At 41.1% G+C, this 11,369-nt stretch overlaps 2 long non-coding RNA genes across 5 annotated transcripts; one reads left to right on the forward strand and one right to left on the reverse strand.

Moving 5' to 3' along the window:
• The first annotated feature begins 1,235 nt into the window (after nt 1–1,235).
• On the forward strand, nt 1,236–8,434 carry LOC112576119. 3 transcript variants are annotated; one of them, XR_003101764.1, is made up of 5 exons: nt 1,236–2,161; nt 4,000–4,061; nt 4,192–4,303; nt 6,760–6,943; nt 7,070–7,117. It is a non-coding gene; the product is annotated as an uncharacterized LOC112576119 (long non-coding RNA). The 3 variants fall into 3 exon arrangements; XR_003101763.1 differs by lacking the exons at nt 6,760–6,943; nt 7,070–7,117 and adding an exon at nt 8,375–8,434 and having other exon boundaries at nt 1,258–2,239; XR_003101762.1 differs by lacking the exons at nt 6,760–6,943; nt 7,070–7,117 and adding an exon at nt 8,375–8,434 and having other exon boundaries at nt 1,261–2,161.
• Nucleotides 8,435–8,496: 62 nt separating this feature from the next.
• LOC112576120 lies at nt 8,497–10,237 on the reverse strand. 2 transcript variants are annotated; one of them, XR_003101765.1, is made up of 3 exons: nt 10,104–10,237; nt 9,246–9,884; nt 8,497–8,725 (listed from the first exon to the last, which is right to left on the reverse strand). It is a non-coding gene; the product is annotated as an uncharacterized LOC112576120 (long non-coding RNA). The 2 variants fall into 2 exon arrangements; XR_003101766.1 differs by having other exon boundaries at nt 9,246–9,652; nt 10,104–10,125.
• Between the last annotated feature and the right edge of the window lie 1,132 nt (nt 10,238–11,369).

Genomic DNA, 11,369 nt, shown 5'->3' on the forward strand with positions numbered 1-11,369 from the left:
TTTAGGAACCGTCAGAGGGTGATGTATGTGTGTATGTGTGTGTATGTGTGTGTACGTGTGTGTGTGTGTGTTTTGCACCATATTTTGTGCTTTGTACTATTTCAGGTTCGTGTGTCATTCAGGCCTTTATACAAGTCTTTATAAATAACACCAATTTTATGTTCATTAATATAATATCACATTCAATAGAACCAGAGAGGCCCAAAGGAATATCTAGTATGAATTACATAGATAATTTCTCCAACACATCTGTGCAAAATCAAAATATACAGATATAACTGAGATTTTATTTTGGTGCGGGAGTGATGAAAGATGTCTCGTGGTGCTTTTATAGAAACAGTAAGGCTACAGGATGATACAACAATTAAGGTTTTGTTTAATGGATTGACAATACCTGGTGCAAGAAAGTGCAGGCTCAACTTTTTTTTTTTTTTTTGCCCTTCGCACCTCCAGGTGCATAGGCCATCGACGACAGTTTACTGTTGTCGATGTTTTAGTAGCAAGGATTTGTTTTTACGGGGTGGGGGTGCTGGCCCACGCCCAACCCTCCTCCTTTTTCGCCGGGCTTGGGACCGTCCTTGGCGGAGAGCAGCCAGCCCTGTAAACAGATGCCACGTGCAGAGAAAGAACAGCGTGCCCGAGACGAGAAATGAACCAGGGCAGCCAACTTCACTGTATTGGTGACAGGCGCTAACAGCGCTAACCGTTGCGCCACCGGGCCGCTGCAGGCTCAACACTAAACTTAAAACAAAAAAGCATTGTTTATTGCGGATAAACAGCATCTCGTCTGCAGCAGGTAAACATGTCCACCACTATCCCAGGCTTCCGTTGAAGAACTTCAGAATAGAGCCAGGAATCGTGATGATTGCAGACTGGGGTTTGTCATATCCACTGTCTGACAGAAATAGAAGCGAGATAAACATTGTAAACAGACAAGGCTAAGCCCTCGTACTTTGTATCACACAATAAACTACTGAAGCAATCAATGCTCAATGTCATGAACTTTATAAAAAAAGACAATCGTGTAAGTTCAAAAAAGTTTCTAGTAAAAGGTGTCACAGACACGCGCGTCTGTTGTTCAGGCACAACACTGCTTTCTCTCATGACTAATAATTTATCTTCCCAACTTCAGTCGCTCCGTGTGTGTGTGCAAAGAACATGGGTTGGAGATTAAGTCACGTGAGCAAGGGGTCAATCAGAAAGCTCGGGTAAGGTCCCTACATAACAGGACAAGACAGGAAACTACAGGAATCGTCCAGACTCTAGAGTGTGGAGAGACAAGTGATGACCACAACAGGGACGTTGTGTGAAGGCTGCACGTGCCCTCACCCTACAGACTTGTGGGATACAACGACACTTTGTCTACAGGACGAGTGGTCAGGAAACTACAACCGGACAAACATCTTCACAGACACTAGCATGACAGTCACGTGATTACTGGCCGTAACCACTCGTCCTCACTGATGTCTGTAACTTATTTAGAAACCGGATATTAGGCTACAGGAACTAGAGAACACAATCAGCTACTGTTCACGTTTATCTTTCTCTCTGTATGTCGAGGTGGTCGCCTACACACAATGTTTGAAGACTCGGCTACACAACTAAGAATAATCGTGTACATCACAGTCCTTGTCTTGTTCTCGTCGTTTTATTACGGGTACATTGTACTGAGCTGCTTGCTTTACACACACAATTGTATTTAGCTCTTAGTTGTTAATATACAAGGTCCTAAGTTTATTTTTGTTTATTCCTTGTTACTCCTCGGGGAGCACAGGGCCACAACAACACCTCGCCAGTCTTCTGTTTCTGGGATGTTCTCTCAATGTATGCCTGGTGCGAAGACGCTCTTTAAGAACATGTCTGACATGATACAATGGCGACATTATCGCAAGTTTTGAGAGCTAACCCTAAAAGGGACACAACCAGGCGATGTCAGCATCCTGACGAGAGCTGCAGTGGTGACGATGTGCGATGCTGGCTGAGACTAAAGTCGTCTGCCGCCCTCACATCACGTGACTCAGGATGCACTCAGTCCTCGTTTTCCATAGTCTTCCATTTTACTGACAGTCGTGCGCTGTTTTCTACCACAGAATCCTGTCATTTCTCTCTACCTTCAGCCTTCCGTGTCCTGTCACCATGCTCTGATACTTCACACACTGAGGTGAGTGTCAGCGACAGACACACTGACACTGTCTGATCACTGTCATGTCACAAGACAGAAATTCATGTTGTCCTCAATGTTAGTGGTTATGTGTCAGTGTTAGTTTCCGACTAATTTGATAGATTACTGATTGAACACATTTCAAAGCGAAGATATATTTACATGTTTTTACATATTTTGTCAGGTGTCCGGTCACTTAATCCCCAGACACTTCATCCCCGACACTTCATCCCCGACACTTCATCCCCGAGAAATTTAATCCCCAGACACTTCATCCCAGACACTTCATCCCCGACACTTCATCCCCGACACTTCATCCCGAGACACTTCATCCCCGAGACATTTAATCCCCGAGACATTTAATCTACGACACTTCCTCTTCAGGACAAATCAAGTGCAACCTATAATAGATTGTTGGGTGCAGTTAGAGAGCTAGTGCCTAATGCAGCTCCAGAGACTATATATAGTAACAGACTTTGAGAAAGCTGCGATGACCGCTTTTAGAGAGAAGTTTCAGTCATGTAAAGTAACGGGCTGTTACTGTCACTTAAGTCACGTGGTATTACGCAAAGTCACTGAACTGGGGATGAGAAATGACCATGAAGACGACGAGTGACGTGGAATGGTCAGATGCCTCCCAGCACTGGCCTATGTACGTGAGGAAGACATCGTCGATTCCTTCGAATTGCTTGCAGAGTCAATGCCACAACATGATCGCATGCCGGAACTTCTATCCTACTTCGAGCATACGTACATACGTACATACGGGGCCGCAGACTGCGCGGTAGAGGGGATAACTACGCTTCAGCTTTATTCCCTCCAGACACTTGGACAAATACCTGATGTCATCGGCGTGTTTGCACGAACAAACAACTCTGTGGAGGGTTGGCATCACGCCTTCAATCTCTCTTCTCCTGTCATCACCCAACGATGTGGACATTCTTGATGGTCTACGTAAGGATTGTCAGCTACACAAGGCGTCTGTTCTACAATCATGCGCGCGGCACAGAGAAACGTGCAAAGAAGAAATACGCTGAGTTAGCCAGGAGAATTAGCAACATTGTAGAGAAATATGAGTCAATGATCGTCTTCTGTACCTCCGATCATTAGCTTACCTTTCATATTGATTAACAGCAATTACCTCGCGAACACTCAGGAACAATTTTCATATCATATTGTTGAAGAACATTACATTTACTTGCTTATATGAATTTTAACTAATGTTGTAGATGTTCAAATGACGTTGAAGTTAATAGCATGATTTGAATTTGAATTATTTGAATTTCAATTAAGTATGATTAATTAATAAATTTCAATAAAATTTTTCGCTGACTTCATAATTTTTATAGTTAAGAATTTAGTTTAGGGATGAAGTGTCTGGGGATGAAGTGCTTAGGGATTAAATGTCTCGGGGATGAAGTGTCGGGGATGAAGTGTCGGGGATGAAGTGTCTGGGGATTAAGTGACTGGGAACCATTTTGTCAAGCATGTTATTGTATATGACAAAGGCGGTCTTGTCTAGAACTAAAGTCAGTCATATCAAGATTTACATGTGGATATGTTAAGTTCTAAATAATGATCTTATACGGTTTACGAACTCTTCACTGATCCTCCCTGCTTTAGGTAATCATCCATGATCATCATTGTTGACAAAGCATCACAGCGACATTACATAATGATTACAAGTCTGCTTACTGATGTCTAGTGCGATATCACTCAGTAATGACTGAACTCCACTGACATTATAGTGTGATTACTGTTTACTGAAATGCACTGACATCCTAAACTATTTAATACTGTACTCCACAATGATTACAGACCTGTTTTACTAACTCCAGTGTGACGTCACATAAGACAACTGTCAACAATGTCTGGTCATCAGCCGTGTGCTCAACAAAAGGTAAGACACAGAAACGTTTGATATATATTTCTCCCTCGCGGGTTTTTTATATCATCATCATCATCATCATCATTGTTTTGTTTGTAATGTTTAGTCTAGTGATGTTTTCTCACTGTACCAACTCTCACAGGGACAGCGCACTAAAGGAAAAGGAATCAAACATTATTTTGGAGGTCGTGGCCGGGTGGAAGTCTACCTACACACCGTGACTGACCAACAGGCTGAGCTACTGACTGACACAGGTGAGTGGAATGTTTACAGTCACTTCATTCTCTAAACAACAATAGCTATCCACCTTTTCGTAATTAGGTGCGCGGAAAGAGATGCGCAGAAACGAGAAACCATTACTACTTCCTGTTTACACTTCGCTACCATAGCCGAGTCGTTTACCCCATCTGTGTCCTGTCTAATTATGCAATGCGTACCCGATATTTCCAGTGGCGTAGGAAGATGTTCGGCGTTGGGGGGGCAAACTCCCTGCTGACAGTGAACGGCGTTCGCACTCGCACATGACGTAAAAAAAAATGGGGGGGGGGGTACTGCACGCACGCACGTACACAGTGGTAGGCATCACAACACGCTGCTTTATTGTTAAAGTCAAAGCAGCATTAAATAAGAAAAAACAATTAAAGAATGATCCCCGGCTAACGCATTCACAAGAAATGTGATAAACGTTATAATCATATAAATCATATTAATCAAGGTTGGCAAGTCAGTGTGCCAAAAAAACTGCGTCTTCGGTGATTTCTATTAATAAACTCCATTGCAATCTCGTCCAGATTAAGCAGATCAACCCTCTCTTTAAATACACGCATAATGAGACAGTTATTCAAGCGCGTTTGTTTCATGGAACTTCTCAGGTATGTTTTTGTTCGTTTTAAGGCATACTGGCCAGGGTAGCCATCGGGTGGAAAAACAAAGGTAAAGATTAATTAACCCTACTCACCCAACGGCTCGTGACACGCTTTGTTCTATCTCACAACAAACGCGGGGAAAAATACGCTGGTTGCTGGAACCCTCTTCTAGACACCACGCCAGTTCCAGCGACAGTACACACAGCACGTGGCAAACCCCCGACTACTCCCAGAGACGGACACAGGTGTCTCTCCACCAGCGCATAAACTCCTCTTCCGCCCCGCCGTCTTCCCAGTCCACATATACCTGTGTGGCAGGTTTCTATAGGCTTCGAGAAACCTCCAGAACCTTTCCCTACCCACAGGGCCCAGCCCCCTGAGTCGTAGATAGCAATAATACCAGTCTCTCTGTCTCTAAAGAAAACTACCAATATAGGGACTCAGAGTCTTTGCCTTACTTAGGTGAAGTCAAAGTCGTCAATTCGCACTAAACCGTTGGTGTCTAGTAAGATGGAAGTCCTCGTGCTTCGCTAGCTTTTCACAAAGTGTAAGGGTTCCTGTCTGATCGGCAAGACTGGGGTATTGCTATGCAACTAATTCGTTACTGGCTTTCTGTGTTCCCGATGGCCAGTGCGGCCCCTTTGGTTGTAAGCGATAGCAGATAATTTTAGGGTGACAGCGAGTGGGTGGGGGATGTTTTATGTTGGTCAAACGAAAACCGCAAAGAAAAGGCGTCGCATTATGGGGGAGGGGGGAGGGAGACGACACTCGATGTACCGATGTACTGTCCGGCTGCTTTCTTCGCTCAGGCTTCAACACAACCTGCAATTAGCATGGCAAACAATACCAACGGACTGTCCCCGATCTGATCGTCAGAGGTGTTAGAGCCTCCACTTGCCTCAGGGCCCGCTTTTGTGACGGTGATGACCGTCTCCTCTCTACGTTCCCCTACCTTTCTTCAGTTCTTTGCTCTTTGTGAGGAATTACGTCTCAAATATTGGGGGGGCAAAAGGATATTCCTGCCCCCCCTGTATTTTCCTTGGGGGGGGCGGCTGCCCCCGCTGCCCCCCTGGTTCCTACGCCACTGTATTTCGTTCAGAGATATTGAAGAATTTAGTTGCAGAAGCTCGGCAAAACGCAATCATGAGCGTGGATACAATTATTTCGCCGAGAAATATGCATTCAACGTATGGGGTAAGCAGACACTTTGCAGAGTGAATGTGCAATTGTGATTCCAGCTTATTGTCTGAATGTGCCCTTGACTATGTCAGTCTCGTAAATATAATTGCTAAAAATTAAATATATTCTTACATCAGAAATATATTACAACATATACTGAAGTAGATTTTGATGAGAAATTTTTTTTAAGTAGTGGTAGTCAAAACGTGCATTGTATTTGACATTTGCGGTAAACTGGCGTCTATCCAGGTTTTTTTTTTACTTGTTTACTGTTGTTTTATATAAGGTGTTTTATCATTTGTGTCTGGTCCTGTGATGCTTTTTCTGGGGTTTTTTCTGCACAAGGACTTATCAAAATTTATTATTAAAAAAAATACAGTTGCACCGAATCACCAAAACGATGGTTGTCAAGCAGCATCTCGATGCTACAGATCATACACGAAAACTGGAATTCCCCTCACACTTGAAGTTAGTGACGGTGAAAATTTTCTTCTCGCTAAAATCATTGTTAAAAGGCAAAGTGAAACATAATTTCACAGGAGGGAGAAAGAGAGAGTGAAAAAGAAACTTTCTTTTCCATATGCAAAATTTTCTGAAATTTCTATGATAATGTTTTCATCAAAGAAAGCACTGTTAAATTGAAATTGTTTTATTGTGATTGTCAGGTCTCAGTCAGTGTCACAAAAGCAGTCTCTGATGGATGCTGCACATGTGCTAATGGCCAGAGTGGGCACTGTGGACATATTGTGGGCTTGCTCTACCAGCTTGCTCATTTTAAGATAACAGGAACAAACTAAATTCCTGAGGTCATCTTGACAATGAAGAGGGATGGTCTGAGACTATTTCTAGGTGAAATATTTTTGTCAAGTGTTTCTTATATTAAAATAATAGAAAATTTTTGAAAACAATTTGCCAGCAAGTATTACTTGTTTGCTGTGTAATATTCCATCATCTACATCAGTTTCTCATTTGCAGGATGCTGCAAAAACATCACTGCCCCAGACATGGCACATCTCCAGAGGAGAAAGATAAGAGGGGAGGCAGTGGATGAAATCAAAATCCACAGCTTTAAGTCTGACAAGAAGTCAGACCATAGTATTTGCAATACATACAGGTACAATCCATTGTCTTCAGAGTTTCCATCTGCCCTTTGTCTTGTTGAGAGTTTAAAAGCTGCCACAGATAGTAAGTTCCTGTTGTTTGATTAAGAATTTTATTTCTTGTGTTGTACAAAATCTGCGTAACGAGAACTTTATGCTTTAACAAAAGAGACGGTCAACATTTATACTTGACAAGAGCATACAAAAGATAAATTTCATTATTTGTTTATTCTGTAAGAATGATTCCAAATTTTGTGCATTCGGAGTATAATGAGCAATAATTTAGCATGCATTATATATATATACACACATCTATGTTGTCATACATGATAAATTACTCTTGCTCATCATATAATAATTAATAGCCTCTGTTGCAGTCTCTGCGTCCACGTTTTCACTGATGAAAAGGAAAAATATTTTACCACATGAAATGACTAATTTTGCACAATTCACTTAGCATATTTGACAGGGGTTAACCTGCAGTAATTTCTGCAATCAGATGAACAGAAGTGAACCTACTGAATTCAGTAAATTACAGATCACTTGCAAGATATTTTGATATACAGATTTTTTTTCATCTCATGAATACACTAGGAATGGGAGTGTTTTGTGTTTTTTGCAATTTGAGTTGTGAGTTGTAAACTGAAATATTTCTTGAGACTTGTTAATTGTCAAAGTGTCTGAAGAAGGATGACACAATTTCTATTGTTATAATGTGTTAATATTATTACATATTTTTTTAACAGTGATGATATTAAATGTGATTTATAAAAGCACTTTGCATTTATCTTTGTATTTCTATGTGTGATTTGGACAGCAATCTCCATGCACATCTGAACTGATCAATACTTTTTTTTTAAAATACACATTCTCAACTTGCGTAAAGCAAACAGGTAGTTATAACTGAGATTAAAAGACAAAACAATTCAGACAGTTGTAGCACGGTTGCATACCAATTTTAAAAAACATAGAATGCAATATCTTATGCAGAAAAATGATTAAGTAATCATCCATTAATACAATGCAACAAAAGTTTACCTCTGATTTGTGTTGGCATTTGCTTGTGACATGGGATGGCGAACTGCAGGCTGATTTCTTTCTTTTACACATTGAAAGTTTTTCCATGTTAACAAACTTGGTACAGCATCTGATTTAAGTCTTCTTTGTTTTCCTTTTGTAGAGGGCCGGTTGTCCAGCGCTTGTTAGGCAGAAAATGCTGATGCAAAAGAGCGCGAAAAGTAACCCACCCGCGAGGTCTATAAGGGCAGAGCTGAGACGTAAGGACAGGGGAGAAAACTCCGCAGAGAAGGTGCGAGACAAGCGACGCAGCCGTGACTGTAGATGTATTGGCATTAAAAGAATTGTGTAACTGCTGACAGGCTCCTGCCTTTCTGGTTTGAATGCTGGACTGTTGTGGTCACTGTTCTACTCCCCTCAATCACCACGCAACACTCGGTTACACTTTTAAGGTCAAAGGGCAAAAATCTTCTGGCACAAAAAGCCTGCTACAAACCCTTGTCCAATTTCTGATCTGAGGAAAAAACACTTAGTCATGTTATCATAAACATTTACCAAAATACATGCATGATTTTGTCTTTAAGCCGTTTTTTAGTGATATTCACATCATTACTTTTAATCACTGTTGGTTATGTTGTGAAGCTAATAATCCTTATATTTAAATTATGTATGATATGAGTGTAAAGGAATGGCGATTGATTCAAAATTAATTAGTCGTGCAGCAGCAACAAAGATATAGGTTTCACTACAAAATAAGTTGTAATACTTGTAATATATTCAGCCTTTTTGAACATTCTGCAGCATTTTAATATAACAGCACTTTAATAATAAAATGTAATGCGTTTTCAGTAATACGAAATGGCTATGCCCACATGATGTAAGTTTAAACTACGAGCACAATAGGTATTCTGAATCATAGTTTTAAATCAATTAGAAAGATTAACGATGATTCAGATGGCATGGAAAAAAAGTGAAGTTGCGAAAGAGAAAAAGACTAATAGTGATAGGGAATTTGAAACCTCGATCATGCTTACCCGAAAGAGTGGCCCTTCGTCTCCGAATTCTTACAAGCCAAAGCTTCTTCATTTGTTCATCCTTCGGAATTCCATGAAAGGATAATGTTGGACATTTGTAGGCTTTAACTGTACATTGAGGTACACAGCAAAATTGACCATCATTGTTATTTTTAAGAGCCGGCATGGTCGAAGAACGCTACGTGCATCAACAGTAGACATCAACACCGGAAGTGGTCTGGAGTTTTTGTGGGGTGAAGGTCATCTGCATGCATAATTTTCCGAAATCGTCCATAGCAACCTCAAAGACATACAAAGACTTTGTTGAGTCGCCAAAGTCCAGCAGGCCGCACACGTGTGTTTGTGATGGCAAGTCTGGTGTTGTGTGGACTAGTATGTTGTGGTCATTGAAATCGCTGTGAATTATCCTGTCAGACCAAGAATACAACTGTACAGACAGTTGTTAGCAAAGTTCACAAGCTGGCAATTTTATAGAAAAGTCACTTCGACAAAACAGAAATCGAAGCCTTAATGATGGTCTTCATCTGGGTTAGGCGACCTTGTTCTCATCCTTCCTGTCTTCAGCCCCAAGTTTTTCTGTCAACCTGCTCGTTAACTTCCGTACAACAGTGGCAGGGAATATCCACTGAAGTATCGTTTCTAGACATCAGACAGTGATATTCCTCGTGTTGTGTGCACGACAACACTCGTCATTGCTTCAACACTAACTTGTAGTAGAATGGTAATCTTTCAAAGTACAGTTCTGTCATATTGAAGGTGTGTTGTTCACACATACACGCACACACACACACACACACACACACATGATACAAATCTGCACATTTTCGCATCTTTTCATTAAAAGTAAAAGTGACTGACCAGACTGAAACTTTGTTTCTCGTTGCCAACTTGCACATTGAAGGCACTGATAACTTGTGACAAAATGTCTATCTTGTCCCTGTCCTTCACTGACTGTGTCATGTGCAGTAGGTGGGGCACAGTCTCAAGGTTCCACTTCACCAGCAGCTGTGGAATGGTTCTTGTGTCAAATCCTGCAATTGAAAGACAAGGGTTACAGGTCATAGTAATTTTAGGACAATATTTTACATACACTGACTGTGAACTCTGTGAGCATGCGCTGACCACACTGTAGTCTTGTGTTCACCTGCAAAGCTTTGTCCAGCCAACCTGCATGTTGACCAACTTCAAAGCAGACATCCGCTGTCAGTGTTTGCGAAGCCAGAGTGTTTCCGGGAAGATAATCAAACAACCGGACTACGTGTGTGTCCATTGGTCTCGTGTCTAAACAGTCATCACAACCACAGTCATGTCAGTTGTTTGTTATTTATTTCTCTCACTATGCACCTGTGTTGCTTAGACTATAAACCATGCTATTTATCGATGTCATTTTATTTCTACAATATTGTTTAATGTCTTCAAATAATTTAAGTTTTTAATGTATAGTCAGGTTATACTTGGCTACGTGTTCCGTCTATCGTCAAATAATCAGCAGCTGAATGACTGATTGGCTGGAACCAGGGAAACATAGTTGCCAGTAAACATGTCATGCTTCTTCATTAAATATGTCGCATTATCTAGCATCACCCAACAGAGCTTAGCGTAAGAGCAGCATCATCACACATGGTCATTTGAACACAACACTGAGTGTTGTCAGCAGCAATAGTGAATATATATATATCTGTTGGTTTACAGTGTCAACACTATTGCTATATGAATGGCGGCGAACTTCACGGTTCTGACAACAGAAGGCAAATAATATTTGACAAGAAACTCTCTTCACTCTCTTGAGGTCAGAGATGTGATGTCGGCAGTCCGATGGCTTGCTAGAGCCTCATGGGGCTGTGGGTTCACAAAGAAATCACCTCAATGGGAAAGATTAGTAAGTCAGCGACTTAACAAAGCGTAATAATTAATGTGTATATATGGTTTTAATGATTCAGTTTTAATGTGCGTTCATACTTAAAAGCAAGTGGTCGACATTTTGAACATGTTAACTACATTTACTTAATACCATTTGATTCCTTCAGCAGATCGCAGGCTGTATGTCTGTGAAAGTCAACATGGGGAAAACTAAGATCAGACAGAGATTAAGACAAGTGTTAGCGCTTGGGAAACACTGTTTGC

This window comes from Pomacea canaliculata, linkage group LG11 (genome assembly GCF_003073045.1).
Source record: "Pomacea canaliculata isolate SZHN2017 linkage group LG11, ASM307304v1, whole genome shotgun sequence".
Lineage (NCBI taxonomy): Eukaryota > Metazoa > Mollusca > Gastropoda > Architaenioglossa > Ampullariidae > Pomacea > Pomacea canaliculata.